This window comes from Neopsephotus bourkii, unplaced genomic scaffold, assembly GCF_033783945.1.
Source record: "Neopsephotus bourkii isolate Nb327-2 ecotype Australia unplaced genomic scaffold, CSIRO-AGI_Nbou_v1 NB_532, whole genome shotgun sequence".
Taxonomy (NCBI): domain Eukaryota; kingdom Metazoa; phylum Chordata; class Aves; order Psittaciformes; family Psittacidae; genus Neopsephotus; species Neopsephotus bourkii.
The window spans coordinates 284,470-304,518 of NW_026901033.1; the positions used below are offsets into that span (position 1 = coordinate 284,470).

General features: G+C 40.8%; 1 long non-coding RNA gene across 1 annotated transcript in view; it reads left to right on the plus strand.

Annotated features, from left to right (window-relative positions):
- LOC133210834 (uncharacterized) overlaps positions 1 to 19,663 on the plus strand; it is a 63,760-nt gene extending 44,097 nt beyond the window's left edge. Inside the window, exons 2-3 of the long non-coding RNA XR_009725042.1 lie at positions 13,912 to 14,072; positions 19,446 to 19,663. This is a non-coding gene — a long non-coding RNA (uncharacterized LOC133210834). The remainder of the gene's footprint in view (positions 1 to 13,911; positions 14,073 to 19,445) is intronic.
- The last annotated feature ends 386 nt before the right edge of the window (positions 19,664 to 20,049 follow it).

Below are 20,049 nucleotides of genomic sequence, written 5' to 3' on the forward strand. Positions count from 1 at the left end.
CAGGGATGTCCTATTTCCAACTGACTAAAAAATACCATCCTGAATTTTAAGGACATGTCAGAATGCATTGCCTTAATGCAATATGTAGCTTATGCATGCAAACTTGCTGGAAAGGCTGGAAAATACCCCTGTGTCCCTACTATTATCCTGTAACAGTGCAGTCTAATTACTCCTTGACGCAGTCTCACTTTACGGTGTCTTCTTAATTGTTTTAATATTGGTCTGCTTGCTTTTGAAATGCTCACTGGTGAAGAGGGTTAGCTTCCACCCTAGACCCTGCTCCACTAAATTGCTTAAGCATGTGATGGAGTGCTTTTCTTCATTGGGCCTTCAATGCTGAAATATATAAACATGAGTCTGTTTCCAGAGGCAAATAAAATGTAATGCTATGGCAGGTGATGAGGTTTGTACCTACAGCTTTAAGATGAATATGATACTGTTTAATTTGTACTTAAGTCTGAAAGCATTTGGAACGATCAGTACATTAATGAAATGATAATTTCATGCAGAAGGTCTGACCATTATTTTTCCTGAAAGAGGCCACAGTATTGGCCACATATCTTTATGGGACTCTTTAAGAATGAATTATTGCCAACTCTCTTTATGTTTGAATTACATTCCTCTGATCCCAAGTGAAAAACAAGCTTAAAGAATTATTACAATAAGCCATCACTTTCCATAGCAGAAAGCAATGTTGCTTGTATTGCAACAGCTAACTGCAGAGCCCCTTCCCACTGCACTTTACATACCCATTTCATTAGCAGGTGGAATAGGGCAACTATGCTAAATGGGGAAGGACTTATCCTTTCAATCTCTTCTCTAGCTGATATTTTGCAACCTCAGTGCAACACTTTAACCTCGTGAGTCAACTGTAATGATGTTGTGCATTCCGCAGAGATATGTTTAATCTTTCTACTTAGATAAATTCTTGGCTTAACGTTACAGTGTCAGACAAGTTGAACAGAAGGAGAATGTATTTAACCTAAATGGCATATCAGAAGGAGTGTCTCTTTGCCCTGATATTAACTGGAATGCTTAGCACTATTAATTGCTTGTTTGAGAACACTGCTAGCTAGCAGAGATTCAAAATCTGCCCATGCAGAGCAGCACAAGCCTAATCCCACTGTCTAATGAAGCCTGCGATACCATTTCAGATAGAGGGGGATTAGGCCTATCAAGTACAGTCATGTTTTTTATAAAAAAAAAAGGACTTTGGGGCTTCAACTGCATCCCTGTAATGGCATTGCAAAAGATAATGGAGCAGTGCAGCACAGACAGGGTCTTACATGATCAGACTTTAACTTCTTTGGTCTTCATCGCTATCTGAACAAGTGCTCTGGTTTTCAGAAGTACCAAAAATGCTCCTAGTTCCCTGCACAAAGGGCACTATTTGAAGCTATTTGTAGTGATGCTATTTCTTGTGGTGGAATAGCTCTTAAGAATCCACAAATTAGATTTAAAGTCCTGATAGCCTAGCTGGATCCTGTTACTAAAAAGCGTCCATGAATAGAAGAGTATATTAATAAAACACAAAATGATGCTTCATGCAGAACAGCCTTCTGTCTGTTACCTACTGCAGTCCAACCAGCCTCTGCTTATACATCCAGGGAACGGGTGTCAGTGAAGGTGGAACAAGTGATGGCTAGGCCTCATACTCCTTGATTTCTAATCTGAATTGCTTCCATACAAAGAAACTTCTTTTTTCTTTTTTTTTTTCTTTCTTTTTTTTTTTCTTTCTTTTTTTTTCCCCTTTTTTTCTTTCTTCTTTTTTCTCTTTTTCTTTTTATTTTTTCTTTTTTTTTCTTTTTTTCTTCATTCCTTCTTTTTTTCTTTTTTCTCTTTTTTCTTCTTTTTTTTTTTTTCCCCAGAAACTTTTTATTTCAGAGCCTGCACCAAAGTGCAGTCATTAGAGCAGGCATTGAAACCGAAGGGCTGAACACTTCAAATGCCTCTTATGGTAATCAGAATTGAGAGCATGTTGGAAAATTACCCCTCTACTCCCCTTGTGAACTTCTTTTCTTATTATTGGCTCCATCTTACTCTCCTTAGAAGCAGATTTTGGAAGGAGATGCTGCTGTGCTTTTCGTACAAGCTAAGGCTAAATGTAATGATAATGCAAAAAAAAATAAAATAATCATTGACATAAAAACGCTTTGGCAGGGAAGAAAATCAGTCTCAAAAGTAGGAATATCATCAAGGGAAAGAATTTATGTGTTTAAGACTGTGTTTAATTACAGATTAAACAGATTAGCCATTCAGTGCAAAAGAAGGGGAGGGAGAAAATGCTTTGTGGGGTGGAAAAATACAGTAGTTTAATCAAATAGCGAGTATCATCAGTATTCTGATGTGATTTGAAATTGTTTTTCCATTGAAACCATTTATGGTATTGCTATAGAGTTTAGAGGGATGAAGTGCAAGTCCCTCTTGTTTAAAATTAAGGTGGAAAGAGTATAGGTGAAATTCAAGAGCAGCAAATAGGGCAAATGCGTGAATCTGTCAGCGTATTTTTCCTGTTCATGATTTCCATCAAGGGAAGGTTCTCCAATAACCCTTATTTGAAAAATAATTGCAAAAAAAGATCGAGCACTGGGCAGAATTATTGCAGGAATCAGCTACTGCCTGGAAACCTGGGGTGAGAAGCGGTGCCCAGCTCAGTTGGTGACTTGGATTTGGTCTTCTAGTTCCAGCTTCTATTCTTCTCCTCTTGCTTCCTGCATTCACCTATGCAGTACCAACCTTGCAGGAAGGTGCATTTAGCCTATTGACTGTAGGAATACCAGGTACTCATCAAGGAGTTTAGGGGAGATTGAACCAAGGTTTTGGAGGTTTCAAGCAAACAAACAAACCAAAACAAAAACCTGCACATTGCCTGTGTAGTAATTTGCTGAGACCTCAGTTCTTTCAAGCCTGTGAACTTTTAAGGAGAGATAGAACTGAAAAACTACCTTTCTGACATAGATCCTTCTGATGTCCATCGTTCTCCCCTTGCATCCTTTAAATTTTATCCATTTTTACCCCCCTCGTCCTTTCCTCCCTCTTTTTTCCTTCCTTTTCCTCTGTTGTAAACTCAGTTCCTCTCTAACCTTTCATTGTAGGACTAGAAAAAAGGAAGCTTTTCTTTTTTGTTTTCTTCTAAAAGAAAGCCTTCAATAGAAATCAATATTATCCCTGCAGAGAGGAGCCCATAGCAATATGGTGTTCCAATGCTAACTGAATAGAGACACAGCCAGGGAATCCAGATAACTCAGTGTGAACAAACCTGCTCACCTGCTTTCATGACTGATTCAAATTGAGTCACCTGCAGAGGTAAAACAATAGGAATTGCTTCTCAAATTCTGCATTAATTCACTGGCCATCTTGGGCTTGCATCAGAACAACAGACATACCAAGATTTATAGCAATGTATTTGTGAGGAGCTAACAGTTCCTTAAAGCATTCTTGGTGCAAAGGTCAGAAGTGAGTGGTGGCACGTACCTAGAGGTGGTTTACTTAACCTGTGCAGTTACTTTATAAGTAAGACTATAAAATTTGAGAATTTCAGCTTTTGTATTTGGCAGCTTTTATCCACATTGCTTTTATTCACATCACTTTTACTGACCATCTCAATGAGGTACTGCCCCTGGCTACGTTTTGTGCATATACCTCACTGGACTAAGTGCTCAGCCAAGTACAAATCAGGATGGCTCTATTGGTATCAGTAAAATACGGATGATTTATACCAGCCTGAGGGTCTGGCCTCTAATGTGTCAAGGAGGATGTGAAAACTGGCTTGTATCTGAAAATGGAGATCAAGTAATTTAAAACTTAAAATACTTTAACTAAATCCTGGAACAATGCCTAAAATAATAATCTCCATCCGCCGTTTGAACTTACGCATCCATGAGTTACTTCATGTTACTCAAAGCTTTACTTGAATCCATTGCTTTGGGAATCCCTCCTGTAATACAGACTACAAGTGACAGAAATCACAATCACTTCTAAGTAGGTTAGACTTCAGAGAGGATAGACAAGAGGATAATTTCTGCTTACATAGTTTCTTTCATCAGGGGAGTTCAAAAAGCCTGTATTCATTAGGCCTAGACAGCACGCCTTATGGACAGGTAAGTATAAACCAAACCCGCTTTACACACAGATAAATTGAAAGGTAAAACCAAACAGAGATAGCAAAATGCAATATTAGAATGACAAGAGGCACCTGAGTTGCCCAAAGCATTAATGTTCATTAGGCATTATAGTCTGTCCTGTGTCCCAGCCCATATTATTTCCCTTGAGGTACAAAAGCTTATTCCTGACATGTAATGGACACTGTTTAGGTCCTCCCACAGGGAATGCTGCAGGCAAATAATTTCATCCAAAAGTGGAGGGTTGGCTTTGGGGTTGGTAATTTGTCAAATTGTCCTTGCCCTGTTCTGCACATGGGGCAGTCAAATATGGAACGGATAAAAGCAGGCACCAAACAGTTGTAAGGTAAATAGCTATCTTTGGCAGAAAGATGAACGCTACAGTATTACACTAGATCATTACCAGAGTGCTAAAGGGCAACTCTGGGGCCAAAAGCTCTGTGTACCCCTGACCTCACCAGAGCATATGACTTTGGGCATGGTTTGTTGTGCATGGCTGGGCTAGAACAGCCTGCATTCCATGCATGCTTTTAGGGGAGAAAAACGAGAGGAACACCTCATGCCATTGTTTCAAAGGGTATAGGATCATGTCTTTGCTGAGCAACACACATTCACAAGTTAAAAATAAGTGCCTGAACATAAGAGCAGAAGGGAGATTTTATTCTAATTTACAGCACTCAGAAAAGCAGGCTCCCTAACCCATCAGAGGAGAAGGCTTAGAGTGGTAGAAGCAGTCAGAGGAAGCATTAGGAGTTAAATCTTTTGAGCAATTTCTGTATAGAAGCACAGCAAGATGCTCCTTACCTAAACTGTAACTGAAAGGGCTCAGAGCACTGGGAAGGAGTTACTGAGCCTTTCACCTCAAGGTCAGTGATTGCATCTGGCTTCAAGGTAAACACTAAACACACCATTACCTCTGACAGCTGCTGGTAGTTCTTTAGTAGGTGTCAACTTTCTGTTAAACAAACATCTAGGTAAACAGCTATTTTGTGTTGTTATCCCATCTGGGCAGAACAGAATCACAGAATCATTTAGGCTGGATCATCCAGTCCAACTATAAACCACTTCCAGTCCACTTCCAAGACCCCCGCTAAACCATGTCCTTAAGTGCCACATGTAGGCTGAAATACCCGCAAGGGATGGTGGCTCAGCCCCTTCCCTGGGAAGATTATTCCAGTGCTTGATAACCCTTTCAGTGAAGAATTTTTTTTCCTAATTTCCAGTCAAAATCTCTTCTGGTGCAACTTGAAGCCATTTCCTGTTTGCTTCTCACCTTCTTGATATCAGCCTTGAAGAGTGTGATTGAATGGTCATCTAATACAGCATGGAGGGAGGTTATCCCATCACTGCAAATATCCAATCTCTTTGGGCTTCCAGGGAAGACTTGGGTTTCCAGGGCAATGCACCTTCATTTGGAATTCTTTTCCAGTGTTGCAGAGGAAAACAGATTTGACTCCTGGGTGGGTGACATTGTTTTTCAGGTTCTTTTTAAATGAGGGTAGTAGTTAAAAATCAGAAAATAAGGAGACCTGCTTTAAATTTGCAGGGAAGAAGGATCTTTTCTGTCTCAGGCTTTCCCAGATGACTTTCATAGTAAAAGGCTCAGGTTTGCTGGTAGCAATCTTCGGTATCCAAATATTCCATATGGGAAGTTTATTGCAAAATTAAGGTCTGTGTATTGAACAAGGGTTATTTATTTTTTACTTAAACTGACAGCATCAAAGGACAGCAAAGTTTTGAGAAATGTGGTATCTGCCCTGGCAAGTTCTGAAAAATGGAAGAGAAGTAGAATAAAATGTGTAGTCATTTCTGTTTCTAGGCATACTTATATAAATAGGGAGTGATCACGCTTTTACGTCCGTGCAGTTTCATCAGCACAGAATCAAGCAGAGGTAAAATCAGGTCCAAAGAACAAATTGTTTTTTCTCCTGCTGGCTTATATTCAAGCCGACACGGAAGTCATTGCTTTATCTCTGAGCTGACACTACCATGAATGAAAACAGAATCACAGCTACAGTCTGTACCCACACTGGTACCCACGCAGTCAGGTTACCTGGGACTTATTTTCAGAGCTGAACCTGGCCAGATTTGAAGATGGCATAAATCAGTGCTGTCTCCAGCTGAGGGTCTGCTCCATCCAGTTTAAATTAGGCAAGACAGGATTCCAAAGCTGTTTGCTAAAATGGGCAGAAATCTGCTGAGAACTGGGAAAAAATACATGTGTACAAATGTCTGAACCCCCATGTAGTTTAAAGGGAGTTGATCGCTAGTTTATATGTAAATACAAACGGATTCATAAAATGTCAAGAAAACTCTTCATCTTGTAATTCAGTTTCAAAGTACTCTCATGACTTTCACTCAGTGTAAATGCCTTTCTCCACTAAAGCCGCATGTGTTGTATTAAACAGTATGCAAATTAGATGCAAGAGTTGAAATAATATTGTAAGGTAATGGTTATTTTACCCCATTTTATCTCCTAGCTATAAATTTTATGTGTTAGATTATACAACTCCCGATAGAACTTGGTATAAGAGGCTTCAGTAAATCTCAAACCATTCAATACAGAGGAAATTTGTTTGTTATTTGTGTCATGTTTTATTAGTGCCCTGCAGTTCAATCCTGACACTGGAGAGATGGCTCCCTTTGCCAACAAATAAGAACAAAAAGCCTTTACAGCTTTAATTTATGGTAACAATATATTTATTATTTTTATACTATGCATCTTAATTCACAGATTCAGGTATTCTAGCCTATTTGTCTGAACATACCTCTCCAGGTTCTGTGACATAGTTATATTTTATGCCACTGATACAGACTTCATAAATCAACAGTGTTTTAGTCGAGCATGCATGGAAAAAATAGCACGTAAAAGCAGATTTTACCACATTGGAAGTAAAAGCCACACTGTCAGGAGATAGATGGATAAATAGATAGAAATTCCCTTTACTTTTCAGTCTCTGGATACTGCATGTGTGTGGTACATTGTGCCAATCACTACTGTTTCTGCTGCTATCGTGTCTCAAAATTGCTTTGTAATTCATGAGCTATGCAGTCATCTCTAGCTCTTGGAATAAAAAGAGATTCAGTCTCTTGATATATCTAATGGGTATAAGAGCATTCATTTTCTTGTTCTTACTTGGTAATAGATGAATGGAAAAGAAATCTGGCTTCTAGCTTGTGGAAAAAAAAAGGAAAAAAAAAATATATTTCACCGTTATCATACAAACAGAAGGCCACAGAATAGTGCTGGGTGGACATAGCTGTGAAATACATTTCCAGGTTTGAAAAGGGGATTGGAGGGCAGAGCCAAACAGCACTTACAGCCTTTTTAACCAATAGGATGGTGATATGTAAGTAAATCTGTGTCAACAATGACAAAACAACTAAAGCCAGGTCAGCAATTATTCCCACCAGCCCTTCTGTCCCCTCAGCTCCACGGTCCTGAGGCAAATTCCTCCATTTAGTGTGTCTGAATTGCCACCTGCGAAAGTCTGGGTTATCATCCCCATTGTGTGAGGGTGTTTTGCCAGTTCCATGCAATATTCACCCAAGGAACTGCTGTCATCATCATGACTTTCAGGTTCCTTTTAAACTGAATGGACTGCTGGTTCTTTCTCTTCTCCACTGCTTCCCATGAAGGGAAATCATAGTCTGAATGCAAAATTAGCAGTCACCAACAGCAGAGGTCTAGCTCACCTTCAGCTCCAACTTCCTCCATGTCCTGGGGCATGCCCCCTCATCTCACAGTGAGATATGGAGCTTTTAGCAGGAAATATGGAGACTTTTAGCAGGAAATCTTGCTGAATACCCCATGCTGTTAGCCTGGTCTAAGGAGGTTGCGTAGCCAGGAGATGTGTGTTTCTTGTTATGGCAGATATACAGAGAGTGTTACAGCCAACTGCAACACTTTCTTTGGGAGCAGCTTTCCGTTGTGACTGCTCTAAATTTAGTGCTCTGTCAATTGTGCTGAAATGTCATTGTTTCTGAGAAGATGTTTTGAAGATGTTTTTACAAATGAGAAACTTGAAGTTTTACTTTGCAATGGCTTTCCCTTTTCTGAAATGTGCTTTGAAAATGTATGTCAAAAATGACTCTATTGAGTCAACACTGGATTGAAAATTTTCACAATTGCTGTTGAAAGGAAAAAAAAAAAAAGAGGAAAATGCTCACATTTTGTCCTTGTTTTAAAGAGAAAAACTGGGATCTGATAGCAGGCCAGAAAATCCTGTCTTCAAACACTCATCGCACATACTGATTTCCTTCCGTATTGGTTCTCTCTCTTTCCCTTAGGTATTTGTACTTTAGGGATGTGGTGTTGGTCTCACTGTAAGGAAGTCTAAAAGTCCTGGATAACAGAACGTGTTGCGAATGTGATGTCACACAGCGTGTGACAGCGTTTTCAGTGGAACTCCATCTCTCCTTGCGAGAGAACCATCCAGCCAAATGTTATTTTCAAACCACCTTGCCTAAGGCCAAATGCTGAGAGGTGCTGAGTGTGCTGCCAGCACTTGGAATAGCGGCCACCACAGTCGCTGTGCCCAGTGCCACCATAGCTCCAGGCATGGGCCTGAGCTTGGATCTGGAGATAAATTCTATCCACGTGTCTTTAGTGCAGTGTAGGTGAGAATTAATCTCTTCATCTCATTCCATCAACAGTGCAGAGTATAACCTAAGACATAATCTGAAATCTGACAGAGGGAAATAGCCTTTCTAGTGAGATGGGGCTGGCTGGTCCTTTCAGTTCTCAGCCTGAATCATAAGAAAAGCTAAGTGACAAGCAATATACTTCCCTCCTTGTAGCTCTAATAACAGCTTTTTGGGTTTGGTGGGGTTTGTTCCTGTTCATATGTGATTATCTTCTCTGTTTCCTTCTTACATTTGTGTTTTAAATAGGACTCTGAAAAACTTGTTTCAGATCATGTTTATAACTCTGTTTTTCTTTTATCCTGCAAGCTTCATGTATTGTTTAAGGTCAAACACCAAAAACAACATAGCGAGTCTGCTAGACTTGTCGCTCCATTTCCAAAGGTGGTGTTTGACCTCCAAGAGCCTCCTCTGTACCTGTATCAACAAGCTTTGTTATCAAAACAGTACCACCAACCTCCATCCCCCAAAAATGCTGACAGTCCAGGGTCGGGAGAGGATTCTGTCCTGGTACTTGCTGTTAATTCTGCAGGTCCCAAGGCATTTTGCATGGAAGTTTTCTGCCCCTCTTTTCTGCAGACCTGTTGGGAATTGGGGCTGGTCCCTCAGTGCTGGGAGCACAGGGAATATGCTGTTTTGCAGTGTGAATGCTCCTGTTTTCTTCTAGGCTGCTCTCTCTTGTCTGTGTTGTGGTTTCCAGCAGCTCCCCCATTTATCTCAGTGTTCTCCTTGCGTCTCTCCCCATGCTTCCATGACCTTGCTTTTTTCTTCTGTAACATCTCGAGCACAGTTCATTTGTTCCCTGTTTCCTTTGTTTCTTTCTGGCATTTTTCTTCTTTGCCTCTGATTCCTTTTCAGACAGTTTAAAAGGCTCCCATGTTCTCTTTGTTCTCTCTCCACTTTCCTCTTTCCCAAGACCCATTTCAGAGAGGCAATCCTGTTCGTGACAGTGCTTGTGCATCTGTGTAACTCCCATAAGCCCTGTGCCTGTGTAGTGTACCAGGGTCTTAATCTCTCGCTCTCCTTGGGTTTTCTTCTTTCCATGTTTCTTGCTGTTCATCATGAGAACAATCTTTTTAAGGGAAAAACTTCTTATTTCCAGTGGCTACAATTGGGCTGACAGATTTTTACATTGCCTTTTTGTTGTTAGAGTAGAAAGAAAACTTGAACATCAGGTACTGGGGGCTTGAGTTCATCCTGTTTCTGGCTGTCATTTCTGTGAGAAGTATCTGATCAGAAATCAAAGCTATCTGCTGCGCTCTTAGCAAGATTCAGACAAACTCTGAACGCACACATAACTACAAATGAAGCATTTTAATTCTTGGGTCAGGAGTTCAAATCCATCCAGCTTGCCAATTGCAAAAACTCATTACTGCCTGATGGCCACTTAGGAGCTACTTGAAATTACTGGGAGTGAGTGAGGGGATTTAGAGGGGGGGAGGTGAAGGAGTAGGGGGTCATCTCCTACCACTTCACATACAACACTTTCCCCTCCAACTGAGAGAGCTTGCATCCATGTCAACAACCTCAGCTAAGGAAGCCAACGGCAGAGGCTGAGCTGTACACTTACACCCCTGCAAAGGCAGGCTGCCGAAGCAGGGCCCCAAGGACCAGCGTTCCCTGGCACAGGCTGATTGAATTCTGGTGGGCTTCAGACTGCAGCGCTGTCAACGTGCCGCGTTTTTAAACACATCTTAAAACCTCCTTTGATGTTTTATCTCTCTCATCAGAACAATTAGCTCCTCGATGCTCTCTGTACAACAAAGGAAATTAATTAGGGGGAGTCAGATGCTGTGATACAGAGCAGTGTTTGGGAGACTGCAGTGTCTCGTGTGAGTTTCGATGTTGCAGCAGCTGAGTTAGAGGCTGTTGTCATGTGTGGCAGGGTATAGCTGGACAGAAAGGTCCTACTGAAATGGAAAGTCACCTTACAACAGCTCTGCATTTCCACCCTGCTACATGTTGTTTCTCTGTGAGCTGAGATGCAAAAGGGGTGTATGTGGGGAAAGCAGCCACCCTGTGACTCTCTCATGAATACTACAGTGCATGACGAGTAAGGAAAAGATCAGACCCATGTATTTTCAGTTCCAGATACACCCTGGCTGGAAATCAAAGTGGTGTAGCTCTGCTTTTGCTTCCCCCATCATATTTCTAAATGGATTTTCCCTGTAAGGCACTGAGATGCCAAACTTTGATCATAATCATCTGACTTTCAAACAGAAAGATATCAAGAGCCATTTCTTTTCTGTGATGTATGCAATCTACTGACATGAAAAGAATGCAGTTAATGTGATTGGGAGAAACAGGATTTTGATCCCAAGGATTTGAAGTCAGGGCTCTTGTTTGTAAAACTCGAAGTACAACAGTATTTTCCACATGCCTGACAGATGGTTGGAAAGCATCCACATGTTTTCCAGTTTTGGTTGATTGATTGGTTTGGGTTTAGGCCTGGGGTTTTTTTTTTTTAGCGAATCCCCCAGACTGATGCAGGCTTCCTTGACCTTGGAACTGCACTGTTGCGAAGGAGGTGGAAGCTTGGCTGTTCATCAGCCTTCTCAGTCATACAGACCAGAGAGAGTATTGTAAGGTTTTTGCAAATCCCTGTCTGTACAATTGTGAAAGGATGTGTAAATGTAGGCACTTGACAGAGACCCTCATGGGATGTGAACACTGTCCCATGATGTGAGAAATAGGTTATCAGGCCTGAAAGAAAGCCTTGGGTAATGGATGTTCTTGGCTGTCTCTAATGCTGCCAGTTCCAGGCAGATTGAAAAGATGGACGGCATCCTGGCCCTTCGGGAAGCTTTGCAATTGCTCCACTTAGTTGAAGATCACACCTTCTTCAGTGCAGGACTGCAGTGCTCTGGCATCTCTGACTGCTGACTGCTGACCTCTAGGTCATATTGGAGGAAGCAAGCCCACAGCCTAAAGTCTGCCAGTTCTGCCTGCGGAGCTCATCGGACCTGAAATCTTAAGCCCAGAGCATGGGGCTCCAAACCTTGCTCTGGCAGGAACTGAGGGAGCAAGGCTGTTGGGAGAGGTGTGGATGACGGTGCCATTGCTTAGAGAGCCTGTTTCCTTGCATTGCAGCCTGTCAGACAGAAATGGGAGCCTGACTGACAGCATGCACAGCTACAGCTTCAAAGGAAACAGATTTTCCTGGGAAATGGGATGCTAGTGAAAAAGTATGATATCTTTCCAAAAGTGTCATGAGAGGAGGAATCTCTTGTAGCAGAGGTTGCTTCTCTAAGTGGTAGCAATAACTTCAAAGGAAAGGCCTAAAAAATTTACCAAATACAGTAAAGACAGGCAGCAAATGTTAATAATACAATTTATTTTTTTTTTAGTTTTCTCAATTATTTAAGGAGCCTTTCTAATGGATATGGGCTGCAAATTAATTTTCTCCTATGAGAGTCAGGATATTTTAAGAATAATATACTCCAGTGGCATTTGCATCTGGAGCATTTCTCTGTCCTCTTACTGAACAGTAGGGAAAAAAAAAGGCCAAACAGTGGAACTTTGGAAGTGAAGATAAAAGAGGGAAATACACGAAGGGCTGAAAGATTTATCAACTCGTGTTGCATCATTCTCCCACAAAAACATAAGCGAAAGTGAAATGAAGGGAAAAAAGAGCTGTGAACCACAATGAAGATAACTAAAGAGGGTACAGAGCAGCTGTCAAAGCAAATATGAAGCAACATTAATAACTTCATAGCACGTCAGAAGACTGTCTCAAACCTTCACAAGAAAATAGGAGCTTTTGTTGATGCAGAGGGTAAACAAAACTAAACCTCGAGTGCAGGCACTAGTCTTTGACAGAGATATGCAGTGTCAATCTGGAGCAGAACAAGAGATTTTAATGGAGTTAATGTGACTATGAGCTACCAACTGAGAAAAAGATCTGGTTCTGAGCTTTCAAAAACTTACAGCTATGTGGGAAGAGCTGTCTTCAGTGGAGAGCTCACACCTCTGGAGAAAATAAGAATGCACTTTCTTAATGCCTTTAGTTCTGTATAGAGGAGGCGAATTTTTCTGTGCACAGAAAAGGCAAACAATGAGTGGTTGCTGCAAACTGCTCATTTTTTAGTCAAATGTTCAGCATTTTTGTTTCCCTAAAATCACTTTTGTCTCTTACAAATTTGGGAAAAAATTTATGCTTTGGGCCATAGAGTGGAGTTTTGCTTGTCTTTGCCTTCAGTGTAAGCAGCAGCTCTTCTCAGAGCCAGAGAGGGGAGCTTGTCAGAGATCTGCCGGTGTGGCTTGAACTCCCTAGCCAGTATTTAGGAACATCTTTCCATCAGACTTGCTGTGTCCAAATGGTTCCTGTGTACAGGTTAGGAAAACGTTCAACATGGGTGAGTAAAATCATTGCGCTACAGGAATCAAGGAAATTGTTGTAAGCATATTGGTGCCAGCATGGCATCATCAGTTTATAGTCACAAAAGACACTCCTACAAGCTCTTATATTCTACACCTACAACCAGAAAATGACAGAAGCAAATGCTACTCTGAAGTGTGTCAGATTCTTTGTTGCACACAACTTCACTTTCTTACAGGTTGTAAAGTCTCCCAGGAGGCTATGGTTTGATATTGCATGTGGTATGAAACCGCAATCTGTTATGTTTCTACAGCACCCACTAAAAAAGGGGTCTGAATAGCTCCCCTGAACATTAAAAGAGGAGCTACAAGGAAGCTATTACTGACTGTAGTAATGCCTGGTTTTAATCTCATTTCCATAGCAAAGAAATTTCCTCTGACTCAGATGTAACTGGGATTATTCCAGGTTTGTCCACACTTGAGATGAACAAGTGCATCTGCTCACTTGTTTAAATGTCCCTCTGCATTGACCTGGTCCTATCTCCTTTGCCTCTTCTTAAAGCAAAGTGAACAATGTAGGAATGCCTGAAGCCAATGTTAGCTAGTATTTCTATATGGGCAATTTATGAAGTTCCACAAAGCTAGGAAAAGTAGAATTCTGCCATTTTCTCCTAGAAAACACAGCCTACCTTCTTATCTTCAGTCCCAGTTATGCCTTTCAGATCCTAGCTCTACCATTCTGTTCTTGCATCTGCCTTTTGTGTATTATGTGTTTAAGGGCTAAGCATTCATTTCACACTGAAAGCTGTTTCTTTGGGTTTTAATGTAGGTATAAATACAGGAGGGAAATTCATGCTTGACGAGAGTCGTGTGATATTATTACTCCACTATGGGATATACTCTGTGTTTCCAGAAGGGAGGTTCCTATTTTGTCCAATATGCTTTTCCTTCACTTGAATTGACCAGAGTCTATCAAAGTAATGATCAAATGTCTCTTTCTTTCTTTCTTTCTGTATTTTTTCTTGAAATATGTCATTCTAAAAGAAAGAAAAACTTCTTTTTGTTATACAGTGCTTCACTCTCTCCAGTATGTGAATTATGTTAAAATTGTGGAAGTGCCTACTAACCACAGACAGATCTGAATTATTTCTACTGGTACCAAATGAGCCTTTATACCTCATTCTGTCCCTGCAGAAAGGAAGTCTTACTGTTTCTTGGCATGCATCTACCTTGAAGAATTCACCCACTTCTGTATCCATGTATAATGATTACTTGGACATAATAAGGATCGTGAAAGAGAAGGATGTTCTTCATTAGAACAAAAAGCTGGTAATAGCAGAGAAAAATGACTATCTGTGATAAAAGCCTGGCAACATGAAAGATCAGATGAGTTACTCATATGTAATTACTCTCTTGAGTCCATATGGTCATGGTGTATTATATTATTCCCACTCAGCATGCTAGTGGCATTCTGTTGGTGTCTTTCTTGTTATTAACCATATCTGCTTCATTAATCGAAAGACCCAATACTTTACTCATAGAATTAACAGCTGTGGTGGGAATAGGGGGTAAAGGAACCTGAAGGACTTTTTTGTAAGTGATACAGAACTTTCACTGGATGACAGAGCATAGGTCCCTCTGCAAATGAGATCTGGGAGCCTGCTGTAAAATCTCCAAAAGGCACTTGCACTGCTTTGTCCCCAAAGGACTTTCAGAAATCCTACTATGCTAATGGTAGTTATTTAGAAATCTTTTAGCAGTTCAGTCCTCTTAACTCCTATGGCCTTTATGCTCCCAAGAACTTAATCACATTTGAGAATGGGACTTGGAATTCTGAGTCTTTTAGGGAAAAGCAGTTTCTGTCCATAAGCCAGCTGGAATTTCTGTTCCTAACTGGAATCAGGCGAGTGAAAATTGCTTCCTTGTTTCAGGTGTGTGTGCATGTGTGTGTGGGAGGGGATGTCAGCGCTTTCACACAAAATTAACCTCTTTCTCAAAATTAAAAGTATTTCTTACCTCCTTTTTAATGGTATAATGAAGTACTTGATTATGCTGGTTTTGAAGGGTGTTGGCATTCTTTCCTGCCAGTTTGGCTTTGCCAGATGGAAGTCTTCCCGTAGTTTACATGTGAGGTATTGCAGTATAATCAACTCATGAGGCTTCCAGTATGATTTGAAAAGGTTTTGAAGAAAACTGTAAAAGCTTCAGGACCACTTCAGTCAATTGCAGGATCATACAAGAAGCCATCAGCCACTTAACTTACAAAATAGAGCTTCTCTGCCAGTGTGTTGTCTTCTCAGAATAGCTGAGTATTGGCAATGTCAATAAACTGCAGGCTGTCTAGTCAAATTGCTTCCTTTTATTTATCTATCAAGAAAATGTGTTACATAGACACGAGAGCTCTGAAGGGACAATACATGCATGCATGTGCCCTGTGCACTTTTCACTGAGAGTATGTGCAAGCATCTGCTGATTCCCTCACAGAAAGATGCCACATATTGGTTAAAAGCTTTTTGTTGGCATTTGTTTGATGTTTGCCTGCATGAATGTGGTCTTCATTTCATAATGGAAGTTGTCTTCATATTTTCAGTGGTTTTAAGCATTCTGAAGGTGGTGATAGAGCTTTCTAAATGTTTATCATCACAGCCAGAAAATACTTCTCATTCTTTTTGCTAAGACCACCCTTCTGTGTGGAATCCCTGGTCCCCACCAGGCAAGTACAATAGCTAACCATCTTCTTGAGATCATACGAGAAGAACCCTGTCTAAGGAACTTAAGAGGAAAAAACCCAACTGTGCTTGGCATTCTTTCCCCATCCTAAGGCTGCTGTACTTCTGTGTGTGTTTTGTGCTTTATGCAAGTGCTCTAAAGTAAGACACAGCTAAAACCATTAATTTGGAAGCATGGCCACAGGCTCCAGCAGGAGTCAGAGCAGGCACTTGCTCAAAACAGAAAATACAGAGAAAGTATTTTGTAAGAAAAAGAAGCAGCAAATGCAAATTCCTTAATTGCTCTTCAGACTGGAGGGGGGGCAGGGTATTATTCACACTGACAGCTTTAGAATAACTAACACAAACAAAATTTGGGGATCAGGAAAAATACTTATAGTTCTCTTGTTTTGGAAGGGATTACTCTTGAATGTGCTGCTAATCTGACTAATACATTTATGTTACACTTTGGGGGTAAAGGGGATTAGGTGGGAGGAATTAAAGAGATTTGAAATGGATACCATATTTGGTAGAACATCTAATGAGATTACTTAAAAAAAGAAAGGCTGCCTTATGCGTAGGCTTCACTAAGTCCAGAGACTCTAATGAGATCATGTATTCTGTCTCCAGTAGGGTGGATGGTGCCAGTTCCTAACTGTGGGAATGAAATTCATTGGACTGTGATTAACTCAAGGATTGTAGCAGTACCCAAATTGGCACTTAGAATTTCACATCTCTCAGGGGCCATAAGGAAGTGCTGTAGAAAGAGAGCAGGGAGTCACTTCTGTACCAATGATGACGCATTATTTATTTTACACCACACTGAATTTCATGGATGAAGTTTTATTTTCCTATTTCTTAAAAAAGGAGATTTTATGGAGGCTTTTTTTCAAATGAACTTGGAGTTGAATCAATGGTCTGTCCCTTCTGTTCATATGATTTCAGATGCCTAAAGCCACAGGATATGAGGTGGGTTATTAGATATGCCTTTCCAAAGAGGAAATGGTAAGACAAAAATGACCTGCCTGAAGTTACAGTTTATAGATTAGAAAAAAGACACAAACAATTAAAAGGCGGAGACAGTTAGGGCAAATTACTTGCAATCAAGCTGCAGCTAAATGAGCTTCTTGATGAGGAAACTAAATTTATGTTGTTTAGAGCCACAAAGAAATGTTCCTAAAACAAACAAAAAAAAGTTGAAGGTGAGTGAATTGTTAGCGTGGCTGGATACAGATGTGTTGATAAGGGAAGTTATGGATGCAATGAAAGCTCTGGTCTGGGGTAAGGAAAAAAATAATAGTGACTACAGGGAGCTTTCCTGTCAAACCCAGTGAGACAAAACCTTAACAGGTGTAGGATGTTTCCCCCATCCCATGTTTTCAGGTGTGGCTAGCAACCTCAATAATCAGTTTTGACTCCAACCAAGCGAAATGTGGCAGTTCAAATGAAAACAGAGATTCTGCAAAAGATGATGTATTTAAAGAAAAGGGTGAGTGCTAGGGGCAGGGGGGAATACATTTAACACTAGAATGAAACATTTTGTTCGGCTTTTCTTTTTCCAAATTACCTCTTTGGCAGCTGTTTGAAAAGGTCTTTGAAAAGTTATGTATATTCAGTGAGGAAGACTGAAAGCCACACAAAAGCCCTGAAGAAATGTGATGGATTCAGTGTGAGACACCAGTTTTCTCTCTTTGTTGATCTCTATATATTTTGCATTCAATGTAGTATTCATCAATTTCAGTGAATGCTAGCCGTTGTCTACCTGTGTTTATCTGAAAGGAGTGACTTTAAAGACTTTGTAATTATGAAAAGGTGTCAAGGGGGCCTATAGGGATGCTGGGGAGGGAGTATTCATTAGGGACTGCAGTGATAGGACAAGGGGTAATGGATTCAAACTTAAACAGGGGAAGTTTAGTTTGGATATAAGGAAGAAATTCTTTCCCGTGAGGGTGGTGAGGCACTGGAATGGGTTGCCCAGGGAGGCTGTGAATGCTCCATCCCTGGCAGTGTTCAAGGCCAGGTTGGACAAAGCCTTGGGTGGCATGGTTTAGTGTGAGGTGTCCCTGCCCATGGCAGGGGGGTTGGAACTGGATGATCTTAAGGTCCTTTCCAACCCTAACTATTCTGTGATTCTATGATTCTTATCGCATTGGAATAGTAGGCATGACACAGTAGACAAAAGCAAGGTATAATGGGGCTTCTTATTGCCAGTCAGAAAGGACTAGTATATGTAGAAGGAGATAATATTTTGCTGGCATTTTCCCTTACCTTGGTTCCTCCTGTCCTTCCATGCAAAATTGTTGTGTGAACAGGACCCTGCAGAAGTAGGCGGGTGGAGAGCAGCTGGGAAAAAAATTCAGTCTTGAGCTAGAGGAGCTGCAATTCCCAAGTATGAACTTGTGACAACAGTCTGGAAGTGACTGCTCCTGTCGTGTTTCGAACAGCAAATGAGAAGCCCAACCCCCATAGCTCCATAATCTTTTGGAGCATTAAAACACTAATGATAGCGTGTATATATAATTTTCTGCTCAGTTGCAAACAGCATTTATCATCTGGCAAACTTTATAATATTGAAATAAAGAGGTTATAATGTGCTGGGCCAGTTATCAGGAAATACAGCTGAGACTGGGTCTCAGTCAGTAAAATTAAATTAAGAATACAATTTTCCATTGATATTGTATAAACTGTAATTTTTCTGTTTAGTTAAGCTTTGAATTTTGTAAATTCAATGTAGGTTTGTAGCTAAACAGCCTTAATTTTGTTGCTTAAATAGGAATGGATTTGGTAGGGCTTTCCCTATTACTAGCAGGCATTGCCTCTCTTCAGGCTGGATACTCAAAGTTGATATGCAGCAACTCATACAAAGAAGCTTGAGGTTTGGTGTAATCATGGGCTTTATATTTTGTCACTGATCTTACTATTGTTTTACAAATGTGGTTAGGATTAAGGTCAATACACACAATATGCACTATTTATTTTTGCATTACATAATAACTCATACACCGAAAGCATGGAGAACATTTACAAGCTTCATTTGTGTGGAGTTTTATCCCTCCTTAGCTGTGCTTTTGTACAGTCCTTCATTCTGTCTTTTCAGTTGGATGTGGGGATGACCAAGAGAAGGAAGATAAGGTTGTTAGGACCTGCTTTTATCTCTCATCAGGATCCTAAGGGCAGCATCATCTGTTGTGAGGGATTGCTGGCAAGGTTTGAAATTAGGAAGAAACTAATTTTCATTAGTTGTTATTTGGGCATTATTTTAAACTCCCCAGAGGTGAAGGGCTGGATGATTAGACAGGTAAGTAATGTGGAGAGCCTAATGGCTGGGAACTGCTGAAGAGAAAATTTGGCTCCTCATTTATATACCAATTGTCTGAGAAAGTGAAGGCATCTGGTTAGCAGGGAAGGTATTGGGAGATGGGTGCTGACTTAGTGGCAGAGGCCTGGGAAGAGGAGTGAGGCTCTGATTTGGTCTAAATGAAGAGAACTACCAGTGTCCTTCTGAGAGTGCATTTACCTTAGCCCAGTTTCTCCTTCGCATTGCTCAGCAGGAAGCCAACCCACTCTGACCCTTGAGAAGCAGAGCAAGAGAGAAAATGGTTGGAAACATCATAATGTCTCCTATAACTTTTTCTCCTCATTTTCCTTCTGTTAGTCCCTCCTCAGTTAGCGCTGTCCTATGCAGTGTACTTTATCCTCAATGGACAGAGAGAAAGGCATGAAGTATGGGGTACCTTCAGACAAATCTAAAAAGAGCTGTGCAGCAGGATCCTAAGGGGGAGAGGGACAGTATTCACAGCAGGTCTCCATTCAAGTTAAGAGAGTGTGCACTGGATCTCCCACTCACCTGCAGCTTCCCAACCAGAGGATAGGTTAGGAGAAAAAAAAACAGAATGGAAGGCAGAGTGAGGATTAGATTAACAAGGTCACCAATGGTAGCAACATTTGTTTTCCAGCCATGACTCACAGTCGTGCGAGTCACAGCAGCTGTAGGGAGGGGGGTAAGAATGGTATAGAGGGCTGGTGGTACTTCACATGAACGTTCCACCTTCTCCATATAGACCCTGCACATGTTGGAGAGTATTGTTAATAAACTTGCTCCATTATATTCTAATTTGCAAAATTAAGAGGGTATCATGTAAAGACATGATAGATGGAGGTATCTGTTTCAGCAGCTGTCCAGTGCTGTTCAGTTACACTTGTCTTTGTCTTTGCTGTAGCTAATACTGAAATAGCCCCACTGAATCATGATAAATGTG